The sequence below is a fragment of the Ornithodoros turicata genome, chromosome 6 (assembly GCF_037126465.1).
Source record: "Ornithodoros turicata isolate Travis chromosome 6, ASM3712646v1, whole genome shotgun sequence".
Classification (NCBI taxonomy): Eukaryota; Metazoa; Arthropoda; class Arachnida; order Ixodida; family Argasidae; genus Ornithodoros; species Ornithodoros turicata.
Window position 1 is genome coordinate 45,346,100 of NC_088206.1, and position 9,879 is coordinate 45,355,978.

Here is a 9,879-nt window from a genome sequence, read left to right on the forward strand (position 1 = left end):
TCAACAGTGGGAAATTTAGGGCAATTAGTCCACTGTTGCCACTGCAGAGGGAATCTCTGGGTTCCTGCTCCTCTCAAGAGTGGGAAATCTAGGGCAAATTAGTCCACTGTTGTCACTGCGGAGGGAATCTCCGGGTTCCTGCTCCTCTCAACAGTGGGAAATCTAGGGCAAATTAATTAGGGAGGTGTTAGTGGCAGACTGGCATAGTAAGGACGTAGAGGATTACAGTAAGGACATGGAGATTTACAATGGGGACCTGGGGACTTACGATAAGGACATGGAGACTTACAATGAGGACGTGGGGACTTACGATAAGGACATGCCGACTTACAATGAGGACATGGAGACTTACTGCCTTAAGAAAGGTCTTACAGCTACATGCCTCACAGCGGCATGCCTTACTGCCACACGTCTCAGAGCTACATGCCTTACTGTATATGCCTTACCAGCTGCATGCCATACCGCTATGCTACTGCGCTCTTGCGACGGCGGAGGGAATCTCTGGGTTCCTGCTCCTCTCAACAGTGGGAAATCTAGGGCAAATTAGTCCACTGTTGTCACTGCGGAGGGAATCTCTGGGTTCCTGCTCCTCTCAACAGTGGGAAATTTAGGGCAAACTAGTCCAGTGTTGTCACTGCAGAGGGAATCCCCAGGTTCCTGATCCTCTCAACAGTGGGAAATCTAGGGTAAATTAGTCCACTGTTGTCACTGCGGAGGGAATCGCTGGGTTCCTGCCCCTCTCAACAGTGAGAAATTTAGGGCAAATTAGTCCACTGTTCTCAATGCGGAGGGAATCTCCGGGTTCCTGCTCCTCTCAACAATGAGAAATCTAGGGCAAATTAGTCCACTGTTGTCACTGCGGGGGGAATCTCTGGGTTCCTGCTCCTCGCAACAGTGGGAAATTTAGGGCAATTAGTCCAGTGTTGCCACTGCAGAGGGAATCTCTGGGTTCCTGCTCCTGTCAGCAGTGGGAAATCTAGGGTAAATTAGTCCACTGTTGTAACTGCGGAGGGAATCTCTGGGTTCCTGGTCTTCTCAACAGTGGGACATTTAGGGCAATTAGTCCACTGTTGTCACTGCGGAGGGAATCTCTGGGTTCCTGCTCCTCGCAACAGTGGGAAATTTAGGGCAATTAGTCCAGTGTTGCCACTGCGGAGGAATTCTCTGGGTTCCTGCTCCTCTCAACATTGTGAAATTTAGGACAAATTATTCCACTGTTGTCACTGCGGAGGGAATCTCTGGGTTCCTGCTCCTCTCAACAATGGGAAATCGAGGGCAAATTAGTCCACTGTTGTCACTGCGGAGGGAATCTCTGGGTTCCTGCTCCTCTCAACAGTGGGAAATTTAGGGCAAACTAGTCCAGTGTTGTCACTGCAGAGGGAATCCCTGGGTTCCTGATCCTCTCAACAGTGGGAAATCTAGGGTAAATTAGTCCACTGTTGTCACTGCGGAGGGAATCGCTGGGTTCCTGCCCCTCTCAACAGTGGGAAATTTAGGGCAAATTAGTCCACTGTTCTCAATGCGGAGGGAATCTCCGGGTTCCTGCTCCTCTCAACAGTGGGAAATCTAGGGCAAATGAATTAGGGAGGTGTTAGTGGCAGACTGGCATAGTAAGGACGTAGAGGATTACAGTAAGGACATGGAGACTTACAATGGGGACCTGGGGACTTACGATAAGGACATGGAGACTTACAATGAGGACGTGGGGACTTACGATAAGGACATGCCGACTTACAATGAGGACATGGAGACTTACTGCCTTAAGAAAGGTCTTACAGCTACATGCCTCACAGCGGCATGCCTTACTGCCACACGTCTCAGAGCTACATGCCTTACTGTATATGCCTTACCAGCTGCATGCCATACCGCTATGCTACTGCGCTCTTGCGACGGCGGAGGGAATCTCTGGGTTCCTGCTCCTCTCAACAGTGGGAAATCTAGGGCAAATTAGTCCACTGTTGTCACTGCGGAGGGAATCTCTGGGTTCCTGCTCCTCTCAACAGTGGGAAATTTAGGGCAATTATTCCACTGTTGCCACTGCAGAGGGAGTCTCTGGGTTCCTGCTCCTCTCAACAATGGGAAATCTAGGGCAAATTAATTAGGGAGATGTTAGAGGCAGACTGGCATAGTAAGGACGTAGAGGATTACAGTAAGGACATGGAGACTTACAATGAGGACCTGGGGACTTACGATAAGGACATGGAGACTTACAATTAGGACGTGGGGACTTACGATAAGGACATGCCGACTTACAATGAGGACATGAAGACTTACTGCCTTAAGAAAGGTCTTACAGCTACATGCCTCACAGCGGCATGCCTTACTGCCACACGTCTCACAGCTACATGCCTCACATCGGCATGCCTTACTGCCACACGTCTCACAGCTACATGCCATACTGTATATGCCTTACCAGCTGCATGCCACACCGCTATGCTACTGCGCTCTTGAGACGGCGGAGGGAATCTCTGGGTTCCTGCTCCTCTCAACAGCGGGAAATCTAGGGCAAATCAGTCCACTGTTGTCGTCACTGCGGAGGGAATCTCTGGGTTCCTGCTCCTCTCAACAGTGGGAAATTTAGGGCAAACTAGTCCAGTGTTGTCACTGCAGAGGGAATCCCTGGGTTCCTGATCCTCTCAACAGTGGGAAATCTAGGGTAAATTAGTCCACTGTTGTCACTGCGGAGGGAATCTCTCGGTTCCTGCTCCTCGCAACAGTGGGAAATTTAGGGCAATTAGTCCAGTGTTGCCACTGCGGAGGAATTCTCTGGGTTCCTGCTCCTCTCAACATTGGGAAATTTAGGGCAAATTATTCCACTGTTGTCACTGCGGAGGGAATCTCTGGGTTCCTGCTCCTCTCAACAATGAGAAATCTAGGGCAAATTAGTCCACTGTTGTCACTGCGGAGGGAATCTCTGGGTTCCTGCTCCTCGCAACAGTGGGAAATTTAGGGCAATTAGTCCAGTGTTGCCACTGCAGAGGAATTCTCTGGGTTCCTGCTCCTCTCAACATTGGGAAATTTAGGGCAAATTATTCCACTGTTGTCACTGCGGAGGGAATCTCTGGGTTCCTGCTCCTCTCAACAATGGGAAATCGAGGGCAAATTAGTCCACTGTTGTCACTGCGGAGGGAATCTCTGGGTTCCTGCTCCTCTCAACTGTGGGAAATTTAGGGCAAAGTCCACTGTTACTGTGGAGGGCATCTCTGGGTTCCTGCTCCTCTCAACAGTGGGAAATTTAGGGCAAATATTCCACTGTTGCCACTGCAGAGGGAATCTCTGGGTTCCTGCTCCTCTCAACAGTGGGAAATCTAGGGCAAATTAGTCCACTGTTGTCACTAGAGAATGAATCTCTGGGTTCCTGCTCCTCTCAACAGTGGGAAATCTAGGGCAAATTAGTCCACTGTTGTTACTGCGGTGGGAATCTCTGGGTTCCTGCTCCTCTCAACAGTGGGAAATTTAGGGCAAAGTAGTCCACTGTTGTCACTGCGGAGGGAATCTCTGGGTTCCTGCTCCTCTCAACAGTGGGAAATTTAGGGCAATTAGTCCACTGTTGCCACTGCAGAGGGAATCTCTGGGTTCCTGCTCCTCTCAAGAGTGGGAAATCTAGAGCAAATTAGTCCACTGTTGTCACTGCGGAGGGAATCTCCGGGTTCCTGCTCCTCTCAACAGTGGGAAATCTAGGGCAAATTAATTAGGGAGGTGTTAGTGGCAGACTGGCATAGTAAGGACGTAGAGGATTACAGTAAGGACATGGAGACTTACAATGGGGACCTGGGGACTTACGATAAGGACATGGAGACTTACAATGAGGACGTGGGGACTTACGATAAGCACATGCCGACTTACAATGAGGACATGGAGACTTACTGCCTTAAGAAAGGTCTTACAGCTACATGCCTCACAGCGGCATGCCTTACTGCCACACGTCTCAGAGCTACATGCCTTACTGTATATGCCTTACCAGCTGCATGCCATACCGCTATGCTACTGCGCTCTTGCGACGGCGGAGGGAATCTCTGGGTTCCTGCTCCTCTCAACAGTGGGAAATCTAGGGCAAATTAGTCCACTGTTGTCACTGCGGAGGGAATCTCTGGGTTCCTGCTCCTCTCAACAGTGGGAAATTTAGGGCAATTATTCCACTGTTGCCACTGCAGAGGGAGTCTCTGGGTTCCTGCTCCTCTCAACAATGGGAAATCTAGGGCAAATTAATTAGGGAGATGTTAGAGGCAGACTGGCATAGTAAGGACGTAGAGGATTACAGTAAGGACATGGAGACTTACAATGAGGACCTGGGGACTTACGATAAGGACATGGAGACTTACAATTAGGACGTGGGGACTTACGATAAGGACATGCCGACTTACAATGAGGACATGAAGACTTACTGCCTTAAGAAAGGTCTTACAGCTACATGCCTCACAGCGGCATGCCTTACTGCCACACGTCTCACAGCTACATGCCTCACATCGGCATGCCTTACTGCCACACGTCTCACAGCTACATGCCATACTGTATATGCCTTACCAGCTGCATGCCACACCGCTATGCTACTGCGCTCTTGAGACGGCGGAGGGAATCTCTGGGTTCCTGCTCCTCTCAACTGCGGGAAATCTAGGGCAAATCAGTCCACTGTTGTCACTGCGGAGGGAATCTCTGGGTTCCTGCTCCTCTCAACAGTGGGAAATTTAGGGCAAACTAGTCCAGTGTTGTCACTGCAGAGGGAATCCCTGGGTTCCTGATCCTCTCAACAGTGGGAAATCTAGGGTAAATTAGTCCACTGTTGTCACTGCGGAGGGAATCTCTCGGTTCCTGCTCCTCGCAACAGTGGGAAATTTAGGGCAATTAGTCCAGTGTTGCCACTGCGGAGGAATTCTCTGGGTTCCTGCTCCTCTCAACAGTGGGAAATTTAGGGCAATTAGTCCACTGTTGCCACTGCAGAGGGAATCTCTGGGTTCCTGCTCCTCTCAAGAGTGGGAAATCTAGGGCAAATTAGTCCACTGTTGTCACTGCGGAGGGAATCTCCGGGTTCCTGCTCCTCTCAACAGTGGGAAATCTAGGGCAAATTAATTAGGGAGGTGTTAGTGGCAGACTGGCATAGTAAGGACGTAGAGGATTACAGTAAGGACATGGAGACTTACAATGGGGACCTGGGGACTTACGATAAGGACATGGAGACTTACAATGAGGACGTGGGGACTTACGATAAGGACATGCCGACTTACAATGAGGACATGGAGACTTACTGCCTTAAGAAAGGTCTTACAGCTACATGCCTCACAGCGGCATGCCTTACTGCCACACGTCTCAGAGCTACATGCCTTACTGTATATGCCTTACCAGCTGCATGCCATACCGCTATGCTACTGCGCTCTTGCGACGGCGGAGGGAATCTCTGGGTTCCTGCTCCTCTCAACAGTGGGAAATCTAGGGCAAATTAGTCCACTGTTGTCACTGCGGAGGGAATCTCTGGGTTCCTGCTCCTCTCAACAGTGGGAAATTTAGGGCAAACTAGTCCAGTGTTGTCACTGCAGAGGGAATCCCTGGGTTCCTGATCCTCTCAACAGTGGGAAATCTAGGGTAAATTAGTCCACTGTTGTCACTGCGGAGGGAATCGCTGGGTTCCTGCCCCTCTCAACAGTGAGAAATTTAGGGCAAATTAGTCCACTGTTCTCAATGCGGAGGGAATCTCCGGGTTCCTGCTCCTCTCAACAGTGGGAAATCTAGGGCAAATTAATTAGGGAGGTGTTAGTGGCAGACTGGCATAGTAAGGACGTAGAGGATTACAGTAAGGACATGGAGACTTACAATGGGGACCTGGGGACTTACGATAAGGACATGGAGACTTACAATGAGGACGTGGGGACTTACGATAAGCACATGCCGACTTACAATGAGGACATGGAGACTTACTGCCTTAAGAAAGGTCTTACAGCTACATGCCTCACAGCGGCATGCCTTACTGCCACACGTCTCAGAGCTACATGCCTTACTGTATATGCCTTACCAGCTGCATGCCATACCGCTATGCTACTGCGCTCTTGCGACGGCGGAGGGAATCTCTGGGTTCCTGCTCCTCTCAACAGTGGGAAATCTAGGGCAAATTAGTCCACTGTTGTCACTGCGGAGGGAATCTCTGGGTTCCTGCTCCTCTCAACAGTGGGAAATTTAGGGCAATTATTCCACTGTTGCCACTGCAGAGGGAGTCTCTGGGTTCCTGCTCCTCTCAACAATGGGAAATCTAGGGCAAATTAATTAGGGAGATGTTAGAGGCAGACTGGCATAGTAAGGACGTAGAGGATTACAGTAAGGACATGGAGACTTACAATGAGGACCTGGGGACTTACGATAAGGACATGGAGACTTACAATTAGGACGTGGGGACTTACGATAAGGACATGCCGACTTACAATGAGGACATGAAGACTTACTGCCTTAAGAAAGGTCTTACAGCTACATGCCTCACAGCGGCATGCCTTACTGCCACACGTCTCACAGCTACATGCCTCACATCGGCATGCCTTACTGCCACACGTCTCACAGCTACATGCCATACTGTATATGCCTTACCAGCTGCATGCCACACCGCTATGCTACTGCGCTCTTGAGACGGCGGAGGGAATCTCTGGGTTCCTGCTCCTCTCAACAGCGGGAAATCTAGGGCAAATCAGTCCACTGTTGTCACTGTGGAGGGAATCTCTGGGTTCCTGCTCCTCTCAACAGTGGGAAATTTAGGGCAAACTAGTCCAGTGTTGTCACTGCAGAGGGAATCCCTGGGTTCCTGATCCTCTCAACAGTGGGAAATCTAGGGTAAATTAGTCCACTGTTGTCACTGCGGAGGGAATCTCTCGGTTCCTGCTCCTCGCAACAGTGGGAAATTTAGGGCAATTAGTCCAGTGTTGCCACTGCGGAGGAATTCTCTGGGTTCCTGCTCCTCTCAACATTGGGAAATTTAGGGCAAATTATTCCACTGTTGTCACTGCGGAGGGAATCTCTGGGTTCCTGCTCCTCTCAACAATGAGAAATCTAGGGCAAATTAGTCCACTGTTGTCACTGCGGAGGGAATCTCTGGGTTCCTGCTCCTCGCAACAGTGGGAAATTTAGGGCAATTAGTCCAGTGTTGCCACTGCGGAGGAATTCTCTGGGTTCCTGCTCCTCTCAACATTGGGAAATTTAGGGCAAATTATTCCACTGTTGTCACTGCGGAGGGAATCTCTGGGTTCCTGCTCCTCTCAACAATGGGAAATCGAGGGCAAATTAGTCCACTGTTGTCACTGCGGAGGGAATCACTGGGTTCCTGCTCCTCTCAACTGTGGGGAATTTAGGGCAAAGTCCACTGTTGCCACTGCAGAGGGAATCTCTGGGTTCCTGCTCCTCTCAACAATGGGAAATCGAGGGCAAATTAGTCCACTGTTGTCACTGCGGAGGGAATCTCTGGGTTCCTGCTCCTCTCAACTGTGGGAAATTTAGGGCAAAGTCCACTGTTACTGTGGAGGGCATCTCTGGGTTCCTGCTCCTCTCAACAGTGGGAAATTTAGGGCAAATATTCCACTTTTGCCACTGTAGAGGGAATCTCTGGGTTCCTGCTCCTCTCAACAGTGGGAAATTTAGGGCAAATTAGTCCACTGTTGTCACTGCTCAGAAAATCTCTGGGTTCCTGCTCCTCTCAACAGTGGGAAATTTAGGGCAAATTAGTCCACTGTTGTCACTGCGGAGGGATTCTCTGGGTTCCCGCTCCTCTCAACAATGGGAAATCTATGGCAAATTAGTCAACTGTTGTCACTGCGGAGGGAATCTCTGTGTTCCTGCTCCTCTCAACAGTGGGAAATCTAGGGCAATTAGTCCACTGTTGCCACTGCAGAGGGAATCTCTGGGTTCCTGCTCCTCTCAACAGTGGGAAATCTAGGGCAAATTAGTCCACTGTTGTCACTAGAGAATGAATCTCTGGGTTCCTGCTCCTCTCAACAGTGGGAAATCTAGGGCAAATTAGTCCACTGTTGTCACTGCGGAGGGAATCTCTGGGTTCCTGCTCCTCTCAACAGTGGGAAATTTAGGGCAAATATTCCACTGTTGCCACTGCAGAGGGAATCTCTGGGTTCCTGCTCCTGTCAGCAGTGGGAAATCTAGGGTAAATTAGTCCACTGTTGTAACTGCGGAGGGAATCTCTGGGTTCCTGGTCTTCTCAACAGTGGGACATTTAGGGCAATTAGTCCACTGTTGTCACTGCGGAGGGAATCTCTGGGTTCCTGCTCCTCTCAATAGTGGGAAATTTAGGGCAATTAATCCGGTGTTGCCACTGCGGAGGAATTCTCTGGGTTCCTGCTCCTCTCAACATTGGGAAATTTAGGGTAACTTATTCCACTGTTGTCACTGCGGAGGGAATCTCTGGGTTCCTGCTCCTCTCAACAATGGGAAATCGAGGGCAAATTAGTCCACTGTTGTCACTGCGGAGGGAATCTCTGGGTTCCTGCTCCTCTCAACAGTGGGAAATTTAGGGCAAACTAGTCCAGTGTTGTCACTGCAGAGGGAATCCCTGGGTTCCTGATCCTCTCAACAGTGGGAAATCTAGGGTAAATTAGTCCACTGTTGTCACTGCGGAGGGAATCGCTGGGTTCCTGCCCCTCTCAACAGTGGGAAATTTAGGGCAAATTAGTCCACTGTTGTCACTGCGGAGGGAATCTCCGGGTTCCTGCTCCTCTCAACAGTGGGAAATCTAGGGCAAATTAATTAGGGAGGTGTTAGTGGCAGACTGGCATAGTAAGGACGTAGAGGATTACAGTGAGGACATGGAGACTTACAATGGGGACCTGGGGACTTACGATAAGGACATGGAGACTTACAATGAGGACGTGGGGACTTACGATAAGGACATGCCGAATTACAATGAGGACATGGAGACTTACTGCCTTAAGAAAGGTCTTACAGCTACATGCCTCACAGCGGCATGCCTTACTGCCACACGTCTCAGAGCTACATGCCTTACTGTATATGCCTTACCACCTGCATGCCATACCGCTATGCTACTGCGCTCTTGCGACGGCGGAGGGAATCTCTGGGTTCCTGCTCCTCTCAACAGTGGGAAATCTAGGGCAAATTAGTCCACTGTTGTCACTGCGGAGGGAATCTCTGGGTTCCTGCTCCTCTCAACAGTGGGAAATTTAGGGCAAACTAGTCCAGTGTTGTCACTGCAGAGGGAATCCCTGGGTTCCTGATCCTCTCAACAGTGGAAAATCTAGGGTAAATTAGTCCACTGTTGTCACTGCGGAGGGAATCGCTGGGTTCCTGCCCCTCTCAACAGTGGGAAATTTAGGGCAAATTAGTCCACTGTTGTCACTGCGGAGGGAATCTCTGGGTTCCTGCTCCTCTCAACAATGAGAAATCTAGGGCAAATTAGTCCACTGTTGTCACTGCGGGGGGAATCTCTGGGTTCCTGCTCCTCGCAACAGTGGGAAATTTAGGGCAATTAGTCCAGTGTTGCCACTGCGGAGGAATTCTCTGGGTTCCTGCTCCTCTCAACATTGGGAAATTTAGGGCAAATTATTCCACTGTTGTCACTGCGGAGGGAATCTCTGGGTTCCTGCTCCTCTCAACAATGGGAAATCGAGGGCAAATTAGTCCACTGTTGTCACTGCGGAGGGAATCACTGGGTTCCTGCTCCTCTCAACTGTGGGGAATTTAGGGCAAAGTCCACTGTTGCCACTGCAGAGGGAATCTCTGGGTTCCTGCTCCACTCAACAATGGGAAATCGAGGGCAAATTAGTCCACTGTTGTCACTGCGGAGGGAATCTCTGGGTTCCTGCTCCTCTCAACTGTGGGAAATTTAGGGCAAAGTCCACTGTTACTGTGGAGGGCATCTCTGGGTTCCTGCTCCTCTCAACAGTG